Below are 11681 nucleotides of genomic sequence, written 5' to 3'. Positions count from 1 at the left end.
TCTTGATTTTTGGTGATAGATGTTCTTAGTGACTCTGACCGGAGCTTGTCCTGTCCCTGCCACCCAGCAGCTCCGCTGCGACTCGTGGGGCCTGTGCCTCTCTGTTGTCTGCTCCCGGCTTAGGAACTCACGGAGAGAAGATGGCAGCTCTCACTGGAGAGTCCGGGTCAAAGAGGTCCCTGGAGGCAGACCCGCCTCGTGCAAGGGAAGGGCAGCTAAGGTTGCAGATCCACCTCTGCCACTTGGAAGCTGAGAGGATCCTGTCCCTGCTGCCTGGCGGCTCCCCTGCAACTCTTGGGGTCTGTGCCTCCCTGCTGACTGTTCCCGGCTTAGGAACTCACTGGAGAGAAGATGGCAGCTCTCACTAGAGACTCTGGGTCAAAACGGTCCCTGGAGGCAGACCCTCCCTGTGCAAGGGAGGGGCAGCTAAGGTCACTGATCCACCTCTGCCACTTGGAAGCTGAGAGAATTCTGTCCCTGCCGCCTGGCGGCGGCTCCCCTGCGCCTCCTGGGGCCTGTGCCTCCCTGCTGACTGTTCCCGGCTTAGGAACTCACTGGAGAGAAGATGGCAGCTCTCACTGGAGAGTCCGGGTCAAAGAGCAAAACAAAACTTTTTATAGAGAAACTAGCTCGACTGCCACAGTATGTAAGAACTATAAACAGTGTGGTATTGAACAATCTACTTTTTCCTTCAAAAATAACTTCCTAACCACATACAGAACAAGAAATAGATGAATTGCTTCAATAAAACTGGTTATATAACCATGGTAAAGGGTAGCGTCCCAGATACAGTGAGGTGACTGTCAAGGTCATTCCAGATAGACTGATGACCAGAACCATACTGCAGACAAACCGTAGAGTAGAATGACTTCTGCCCTAAGTAAGGGTACCCCCAGGAACACTTTACTTGCCACCATAGCAAGTGCATCTTTTACCATCCTGAGACCCAAACGTCACTGGGGCAAAAGCAAAAACACAAATGTTTCTTTCAGGCTCCAGGGAAGGGATCTGGGGCCAGGCAGGGATGAAGCCACACTCTTTCTGTTGATGATGGCTCTTACAGGATAGTGCTCAGGGCCAGAGAGCAATAAAAGACAGAGGTCCAATCACAAGTACACAAATGATGCTCAAAAGGAGAAATAACCAATCCAAGGAAATAATAGGAAAAAAAAAAACCATTCTGAGTTTTATCTTATCTCTCTCTATTCCTGAAAGACTAAGTGGACAGAAGAGAGAAACAAAGGTAGACAGGAAGAACCTATACGATAAAATTAGTCAAGTAAGATTATTTTGAAACTGATAGGTATCTAGATGCCTGAAATATGTAGGGTTTCTTTTTTCATCACTAGTAGTACATTCTCAGAAGTCAACTTTACATTATGTCATTGGGAACACCTTAAAAATAATGAAAAGCAGAAATAGTGCATTTGATAGTCTCTTCCCAGAAGCGATAAAACAAAACACACGCCTAGACTAGAAAGCATAGCACTAGTTTATTCAGTGTGCAGGAAAAGGGTGTGAGTAGAGATGGAGGGAATTAACGGACTGACAGAACTCGGCTGGTTTTCTGAGATAGCTGAGGGAGGTGTTTTTGAGACATCAGCAGATGACAAAGCCATCATTAGCACTGTCAGAGAGCACTGAAGTACTCAAACGGCCCTTGGATAGATGCCTGCAGTGGAGATGCAGGGCACAGAGAACTATGAATATCATTTGAGAAAAAAAAAATGAGTTTGTTTTCAGCCAATTTCAGTTTGCATTGACATTGAACTTCAGTGGTGCGATCTGAACAATGAGATGATTGAGTATCCAGATAAGTCCCAGAACAGATCTCAGAATAAAGACGGAGCAAGAGAGGTATATTTGCAAACACGAAGTGACTTTTATAATCAGATAATATTTGCAGAAAAGCTCTAAAGTAAGAGGTAAGGGGACACAAGAGAGTCTGGGTTTTACAGTTATTTAAAAAAAAAAAAAAACCCAGGGTGATCTCATATTGTATACATGTATCAAAAAGTCACAGTATATTTATTAACATGTATAGGTATAATGTGGTACAAATTAACTTTTTTTAGGTAAATACTTGAGAATACACAGAGAAAAGGGTACAGGGAAAAGCCTTAAGGAAGGCTACTCAAAAGCACATTGCTACTTTCTCTGCATTTATTACATTTGTTATTATGATTTTTATAGCCATACTTCCTGCTATACTCTCAGTTGCAGGAGAGTATGAGATGTACTGAATGAAAAGAGAGAGGGAGAGAATTAAAAGAAAAGTTCATGAAGAATCCTAGGATGATGGAGGAGAACATTTATTATGGCTATACGGCAGAGCATAGCCAGAGGCAGACACATTTGGGTGAGTCCAGAGTGGTCATGACCTTGAATCATGTGGGGAGAGGGAGAGAAGAAAAGGGACCGAGGAACCAAGTACAGCAGCCAGGAGGCAAAAAAGGGGGATTAAAAAAAGAGTGGGTAACCAAAATGTCTGAATTATATAGGAAAGAACCTCTGGGGGAAGGGGCGCCTCAGCTCCTGGACTAGAAAGTTCAGAGACGAGGGTAGGGTATGCCAATTACACCCCTAAGAGGTAGGGGCTAAGACATGCTGGGAGAATGTGGAGGCCAGGTCTGCTTTGATATGTTAAATAGGCACCTCAGCCACTTGCTCAGGGTTTGAAACTTAACACCTATCTACAGTGTTCACAGCTTTGTTTCTCTACTAACAAGTACTCATTGAATTGAAGCTGAGCAATTAATATTAGCGTCAAGAGTAAATAGGAAAAATGAATCAATGAATGACAATTCCTTTTGTTTCAAATCCCTCTTCTATGTATAAATTATCTTTTAGCCCCCTTTACAACAGACCCTTAAGCCTCTCCTTTTGGCTAGGTCTTTATTCAGTGAGAAACCTTTAAGAGAGTATGGACTCTGTAAGATGCATCAATATTGATATCATATCAATATTGATATTTATAACAGTAACATAAATAAACCAACTACCTCTTAAAGTCTTAGATCACCCCTTAAAGAATACTGATATCAATAGTAATGGGAGAAATGAGCACTTTTTAGCAATTTTCACATCATACTACACTTAGAAGATAGTACTCATAGCACACTATGGAGAACAGAGATACTTGTAATTATGCATTGGGTCTGAGAAGCCAGCCTGAAGGCTGGTAGACTCAAATGCATGGGTAGAGGACAGATGGGAAAGTGCTCTTTAAGACTTGCCCAAATTTTTCAAATGTTATTTCAAACATGTTACAGTACTTACAGCTACACTTGTGACTGCATGCTGATACTATTTATTGTTAAAGTGTAGCAAAGACTGGCAGATTGTCAAGGTTTGAACCTGACTGTCACTAGGAGTGTTATCTTGAGAAAGTTATGGATCACCTTGTGTATCCCGGGTTCTTCACTTTTATAATGGAATGTGGACTCCCTATTCCGTGGGGCTGTTAGAAAGATCAAATGACTAGTTATAAGCTACTTAGAGCAGTGCTAGACAGGAAGAAAATACAGTGTTCTCATTCTGTCAATCACTCAGGAGAGTGTTCATCTTGCAGCATTCTACGAGATCTTGGACCACAATGTATTGTTCTAAATGTCCATTGTCTCTCATTTTTTTTCCGATATATGTTCACAAACTTTTAATTGGGATGGTTTAAAACTTGGAAAAAAGCTGGATCAACTGTAAATAAATTAATTGAATTTAAATATATAATGGATCAATAAAAATTCCCTGAAATCACCATACTAATTTTGTTTGTAAATCTAAAAATACAATTGTATAATTATGTAGGAAGGAAGCTGGTAATTCTCTGCTCAGACTTAAGAGTCATAAAAAGTTGAAAACTGTTGCGCTTTGAGGATACAGCATTGCTCAGTTATAACTTTTACTAGAGCTTTTTCATCTCTATTTTCTTATACTTAAATCTATCGCTTATAAATTAAATAACCTAAAATTAAACAAAATGCTAATATGGCCACCCAACTCAGATTGTAGCTAATAATCACTCAAGAGTAAATCCAGGCTGTAAAAGAGATTGGATTAATGATCTAAAAGAAAAGAAAAATGGAAGCTTTCAGATGAAGATTGATTGTATCATTGCATTGTTTGTATAGAACAATTTGATACAGGACTGGGGATAGCCCTAAAAATAAATCTAAGTTAAGACAAAGGAATAAATCATCAGCTCAGAGAAAGTGGGAGAGTGTGGTGGACTGAACACATGCCAATAAAGACTAATTCATGACCCTCTGCCAAATCCCCTTCAGAGCTGTCTTTGTACAGATAGCTGAGCTCATGAACTCAACTTCCCTTGAGCAGTCTAGGCAAAGAGGACTGAGCTTGGGAAGCCTACCTAGGACCATTATGGTGAACTTTTGATAATTTTTGTTGATGGTATCATAAGATTGAAGCCTCTAGGGTTCATATAAACAGGCCTAAAATATGTTATTTCCTCTGGAGCAAGTATACAGCCATTTTTGCAAAGTGATATTCTAATGCTAATGGGTAAGTTTTAACTCTCCTCTTATTTAAATGAAGATAAAAATGTATGGGAAGTAATAAGGAAGGAAATTACTTGAAAGAATCTTGGGGAGTTGCGCAAGAAAAAAAGGAGGCAGAAGTAGTTATGACTTATTGAAAAAGAACATCTATCATTCTTGAGGAGGAAATGAAGGAAAGGTAGTTAAAAGAAATTTTAAGGACAAAATCAATAATTTTGGAAGACCATATGCAGGTCACTAAGACCTCATATACAGTCAAACTAATAAGAAACCACAAATAGCTTGGATCTTTGCCACAACCACAGTGGGGTGAGCCAAGAACATCCCAGAGTAAAACAGAGACAGAATTATGCATGCATCCCTCCTAATTCCTAGCTGATGCACTGGTCCCAACTAATTACAATGTAATGAAAAAATTCACTTGCAGATGAATAACCTTCCTTACCTCAACCTCAAATTCGGTCCTCTGCAGTCCTTCCTAGTTCAGGAAAATACCTATTTGATCCTTCCCCAGATGTTCAGGCCAAATATAGTCAGTCAAACTTGATTCATCCCATTCCTTTATATCCTGTATCTAATTTAAAAAAAAAAAAAAAGTATGTTGCTTCCCAACACCCACATCTTATGAATAGATCTTTCTACTTTGTCCCTGCCACCTTTGAAATCTATTCTCAACACAGTAGCCAAAGTAGTAATACTACTAACACTTAAAGCAGAACATGTCCATCTTCTAGTCAGAATCCTCCAAGGTCCACTTTGAATTACCAAATGTACGTGTGTGAGCGCGTGTATTTGCTTATTTGTTTGTTTAGGGTGTCATTGTATAGTCCCAGGAAGTCTGACACTTGTTTTGAACTCAGATCCTCCTGCCTCTACCCCCAAAGTGATTAAAGATGTGTACCACCATGTGTCATCTTGCAATGACCTGGCTGTCTCTCTGTTTTGTACTACCAGCTCCTCTTCGCCTCTGCTCCCATTGCTTTCCTTTGGGCTCTCTTGCTACCCTTGCAGTTGCCTCTTTGCCTCATCTACACAGGGGATGGTCTCATAGGTGAACTTCCCCAGGACTCACGATTCCATTAACCCATGTATTCATTTTTCTGTCCTTCATGATGCTTACTAGTCTCTAACAAATGGCTTTTTTTTTTTAATAATTTATGTTTTGGAGGTTTTTTTTTTTTTTTTTTTTTTTTTTTTGAGACAGGGTTTCTCTGTATAGCCCTGGTTGTCCTGGAACTCACTCTGTAGATCAGGATGGCCTTGAACTCAGAGATCCACCTTCCTATGCCTCCCCAGTGGTGGGATTAAAGGCGTGTGCCACCACAAATATTTTTTTAATCTAACTGGTTTTTCTTTAAGATGCAAGTGGCATGTGTCTTTTTTTTTTTTTACTGGCATAACCCAAGCAAAATATTTTAAATGTTGACATATACATGTGATATTCAGGGTATTTGCTAAATGGAAGAAATAATCAGTAATAACATGCCAAGCCATGTATGTAGCAACAATTTCTCACTTGCAGCACACTGTATGAAAATAAACAAGGGTGGAATTTGTAAACAAAGGAGTTGAAGAAGGGCATAGCACTAATGCTACAAAAGTGTGCCTGTTGTGGATAAACTAACAGAGGGCAAAATCGATTTAAGTAGGTATAACTGCTAAAAACACAGATAGAAACTAAACACTAGAGGCATGCATCTCTGAACATCAGGGAATGTAATGCAGCAAGAGAATCTTCCTGAATATCTGTGGAAGAGTTCAAGTCACCCGATACCTGGAAATTTCAATAGCTAGGTGCTTGAGTTAAACACATGGCAGAGATTTTCTGCCTTGTAAGATGGATGGCTACCCAAGCGCCAGGCTCTGCTTCAGTTTAGGAATTTTCAGATAAAGTGAAAAGACAGAGCAACTTCCCCAACATGTCAGGCTTTAAGGGCCGAAGGCATGTTGTAGTTTAGAAAAGATGATGAGGATAGTAGGTGACTTAAGTTTAACAATAACAACAAAACTGTTTGGGTCTTTAGCAGCACCTAGCTGTTGGAATGATGGTTATTGTACACTGTGTGAAGATGTGTCTCTGTCCTTCCTTGCCTGCCTAAGGCATCGGCATCGTCTTATTGGTTACAATAAAAAGCCTATGGCCTATAACAAAAGGCAGGATAGTAGGTGAGACATCTCCGGGGGGTGGGGGGGGCGGTAGGAGATTTTCAACCAAGATGCAGAGGATCTAGGGTGTGTGAAACTGTGGAGAGGTAGCCAGCAGTGTGGCAGCTGTGTGGGTATTTGTTACAAAATTCTTTATAATTTGAGTTTATTAAACACTAATACAAATCTTGAGGTTTTAAAGGTGATCTCGTTCCTTTCTCTGGAGTGTAGCCCTGCCTATAGCTACCCAAGCTACCTCAGCTCTCCCACTGCAGAGACTCGGACTCAGTGGGGAGGAATTAAAGCAATTCATTAACTTAACAACTTTACACGCAAGCTTGCAACCTACTAAAACAAGAGACATTGATTGAAAAATTTAGTGTCTCAGGAATGCGATTTGGTCTGAGGAATTTGGAGTAGTTTAAACTCCTCCCTTAAAAGACTGTGATGAAGTTTATCCACAGTGAAATTTGGAGCAGGTCTCTCTTGCTGTCATTGTATTTGGGCATCACCCCATCGTTGTTTAATTCCATCCAAAGCCTCTGGTAAGTGATGTAAATGCGCCTAAGCTGGGATCAAGATGGTACAGAGGTTGGATCCCTGGACTTCGTTCATTATTATACAAATTCTCCACCACTCAGCTCACCTAAAAAAGACATCTAAATAAATCTGAGAGTGTACTGGAGTCAGGAATTTTTTTTCAGATGACATAATCTCACCTTTTATAAGCTTTTAACTTTAAAAAAAAAATCACAAAACTCCACATGGATGTCCCCACCCCCCACCCCACTTCTAATGTATGGAATGTGGAACAGTTGGAGGGTAGATGGGTGTGGGGATAAAATACTGGGTGTAAAAAAATTAATTAATTAATTAAAAAAAGAAAAAATACCCAATTGAATCCACAAGTAGAAACTGTGGAAGATAGAATTTTGAACAATCAATAAAAGCAATAAATAAAAGAAAAAAATCACAAAACTAAGAGGAATATTAAGATGTCAAGAAGGAGACAACATTTTTCATGTTTACATATGAAGAAATTATACTAGATACATATGCTTAGTATCTTTCAAACTGATGAATATGGAAAAAATAAAATGAACTAAAATTATCGCCATCTATTAGGATCTGTGCCTACAAATCAGGAGTATGTGGTCAACCTTCTCGAGGGAGGTGAGAAAGAGCCTGGGACATGATGGGGGTGTCTGCAGACAGCTCAACTTCTGAGGTTCTTACAAAGTCACTTTGACCACCGTCTCATGTTATTTAGCTTCTCTAAAATAAAGGTATATTTTGATTGTTTAAATCTGTCTCTCAGCTGCTCATCCATCTAATGGAAAAGATATAATATAGTTACAGCATCCAATGATGTTGACTATGATCAATATAATTTGCAAGGTAAATAGATTATAGATAAATAGATAGACAGACAGACAGACAGATAGATACAAATTGCTTCAGTGTTCCCTGCCCCCTACCCCTCACGTATTTGAGACACTTAAACGTTTGTAACCATGTGCTTAACCTGCCTGGCAGGTGTCTCATATCCAGAATGTCTCAATGTCTCACTTTTAATCTTTTAACTTGTTTCTCTCTGTCTTCCCTCTCTGGTCATTCCATTCTTCCATGTATTCAGGCAACAGTGAGTTCCCTCAATTTCTCTCAATTGAAAGTAGTCTCAGCTCTCTCTAACCTATCCAGATGGGACATACCAGCATGGTATCTTCAGCATGTACGAGCCTCCAGTGGCATTACCCACACTGGAGACATCATTGCGGCCCTCCAATATTACTGCAAGTAGCCTCAGTAGTGGGTTGAGCAGTACAGTCTTCAAACTCAACATCCACAGCCTGCCTCAGTACACATTCTTTTGAGAATAATATAATATTCACAGATATAATTAACTGTGATCTGGTCACACAAGATTTGGGTGGTACGTAACCCAGTGGCTGGTGTCCTTCTAAGCAAAGCAACCAGAGAAGTACAGTGATTTGGGAAAATGCCACATGGTCGGTGGGAGCAGCAAAGCGCGACATCTGCAAACCAGGGACGCCAAGTCACCAGAAGCTGAGAAGGGGCCGCGAAACACTCTTCCCTGAGCTCACTGAAGAAACACGGCCCTCCGCAGTGACGACACTTTCATTTCAGATCTTTAGCCTCTGCTGTGCTAAGAGAATAAATCTCCCTTGTTTTCAGCTAGTTTGTGGTTCTTTGCTAGGGCAGCCAGCAGCCTTAGGAAGTCGGTCCTGCTTTCGCCCTTCGCCACCATGGTAGTTTCAGATCAGCATCTAGAGTGGCCATTTTAACCTGTTGCCTCAAGTCCCTGTCTAGGCCAGGCCCTAATCACTTTCACTTTCACCTGGACGCAGATGCTTCCTGGTCACGGGGGGGGGGGGGGGGGGGGGGGGGGGGGGGGGGAGGAGCTGGCTCGCTCCTCCCCTTTACTCTCCCTCCCCTCAGTTAATTTTATTCCAGGCTTTTTGCTCTTCCTAAGGATCACACCAGGTGTGATCCCAGCTTAAGGCCTGTATTCTAGCTGTTATCTCTGACAGACACATTCTTCTCTGACTGCTACCTGAACTTTGGCCCACTGTAAGATTCACAGTATCCCCCTAAAAGCTACACAGCCTTTACCCTACCCCCAACCTCCTCCCTTGTGCTTCTTTTCCTTTCCTGTACAATTATGATATCAGACATTGTGTGTATTAAACTTACAAAACTGTTTCATTGTTCTCACCTACATTACTCTGCCAGAAGGTAATCTCTTCACAAGAAGAAAATTTTCTTTTCTTCTCCACGGATATAACCCCCACTCCTAAAACAAGATTTGTCAAAGGAAAAATGATGAAAGCTCTGCGTATAATTATATACTTTCTAATAGTCATGCTATACAGACAAAAGAGAAATGAAGCAAGTAAAATTGATTTTGATGATATATTTGGTTTAAATTAGTAGATAGAAAATATTTATCATTTAACATGTAATCATCAAATAAATATTAATATAATATTTCTATTCTTTTACATCTGTAAAACCTATATTGTACGTGCTTTTCATTAACAGCATATGTCAGTTCAGACCAGTCCTATGTCGAGGACTCTTGGGTACATACCTATGCTCTGAGTAGCTTTCATACTAGAGAATGTAAGCCTGGAGCCATGCTGGTCATGGCCACACTGACTATATGTTACTGAATTAATAATGATTGAACAAAGTGTCATTCTTGGTTCCAGTGCCACAATGAACAAAACCTTCAATGAAGCAGGAAAGGTGATTTTAAAAGAGGATTTGGACTGGGCAGACAGACAAAACAATACAAACAATAATAATACATCCATGCCAGGAGCTGGGGAGGCAACAATTGATAAAGCTCTCTCTTGGTAAATATAAAGTTCTGAGTTTAATCCTTAAAACCCAGGCCAAAAACAAACAAACAAAAAATCCACTGGCCATGGTGGTGCATACTCCAGCTCTGGGTATATAATGACAGGTATAGATACCTAGGATCCACTGGTCAGCCACCCTAGCCTACCATGGCAAAATCTAGGCCAGTGAGAAAACGAAAACAAGGTGGATAACATCAGAAAAACAACATGTGTGGTTGGTCTCTGGCTTCACATAAACATAAACATGTACATGTGCATACACACATGTGCACACTCAAGTACACAAATGCACAGAGAGATACAGAAAAGTGGGGAGGGAGAAAGGGAGAGAGGAAGAAGGAGAGAGGGAGAGAGAGAGGAAGAGGGAGAGAGGGAGAGGGAGAGGGAGACTCCTGCTATAGCTATCTTATTAAAAAAAAAAAAAAAAAAAAAAACCCTAGGCATCATCTTACACAGAACAGAACAACTGGAGAAATTTCTTGAATGCCACCACCTTGGACAGGCAGACCAGACATCCTGTGACAGTACTGTTTTGGAATTCAGTAACTTCCTTCATAGATTTTTGTTTCAAAGAATGATCCAATTCCTGTCCTAAAACTTCTTGTAGAGTCTGAAGTTGACTCCAGCAAATCTACACTCATGAATACAAGAAGAGTCTTTGCCCAGCAAAGACTGCAGCCCAGCTGTTGGGCAGGTCCTCTTGCTTTACAACTTTCTTATGTTCAAAAAAAAAAAAAAAAAGGAAAAGAACCAACCAAACAAAATAAAACACATGGGTTTGTCTGGCAGATGCTAAGATGCTAAAGAACAGCTTCTGCTCTTGGACCTCAAACGCACTGGTGCAAATTAAAACATGAAAGGTAATCCTAGTCTTTACAGCCTCCATTAGCACCATGATGCACCCCCCACCCCAGTCCAGGGATGGCCACTTCAGAGTTTCCCAAGGCTGGCATGTTTACTTAGTGCTGGGAATGTGATTGCGTAAATTAAGAGTTCTGACACAAACACCCCATTAGCTCACTCTAAATTGCATGATCACTAATCTCTCATAATTTACTGTGCATGAATGCTATAGCGCTTCTTGAAGTGCCAAAACAAACTGTCAACAGCTTCAAAATATAGCAGCCCATCAATCTGCTCAGAGCAGGGCCCCAGATTTTCCTCTCATTAACAGTATGAATGAAGGAGCCTCTTCACTTCTTAAATACTCATACCGAGCGGTTACCTCTCTCCGCAGTTTTGGGCAACCTGCTTCTCCTTCAAAAAATGACATTTGGGCCACAATTTGTCACCAAACCATGTCCAGCAGTTTCTCCCTTAATAAATCCCTCATAGAGAGTATTTTGAAGAAGTTTTTGATAGTTAATATTGCAGGGCTCTCTTATGAATAATGCCCTTATGAAGTTGGTAAATTAAGACTACAGCATAGACATGTGAACTACTCAATGAAGCATTAACCCATGTACAACCTTTATAAGAGACTTACTGAAACTGAAAATTTGTCATGCATGGCTTAATTTCTAGTCTATGTGCAATGGAGATTTATGTATCTCAGAGCTATTGAAACAGCCCTCTCCTAAACTTCCTTTGATGAAAGTTTTGAGAATATGGCATACTAAACTACACCAGAAGG

The sequence above is a fragment of the Mastomys coucha genome, unplaced genomic scaffold (assembly GCF_008632895.1).
Source record: "Mastomys coucha isolate ucsf_1 unplaced genomic scaffold, UCSF_Mcou_1 pScaffold16, whole genome shotgun sequence".
Classification (NCBI taxonomy): domain Eukaryota; kingdom Metazoa; phylum Chordata; class Mammalia; order Rodentia; family Muridae; genus Mastomys; species Mastomys coucha.
Note: the sequence above shows the minus strand (reverse complement) of the source record.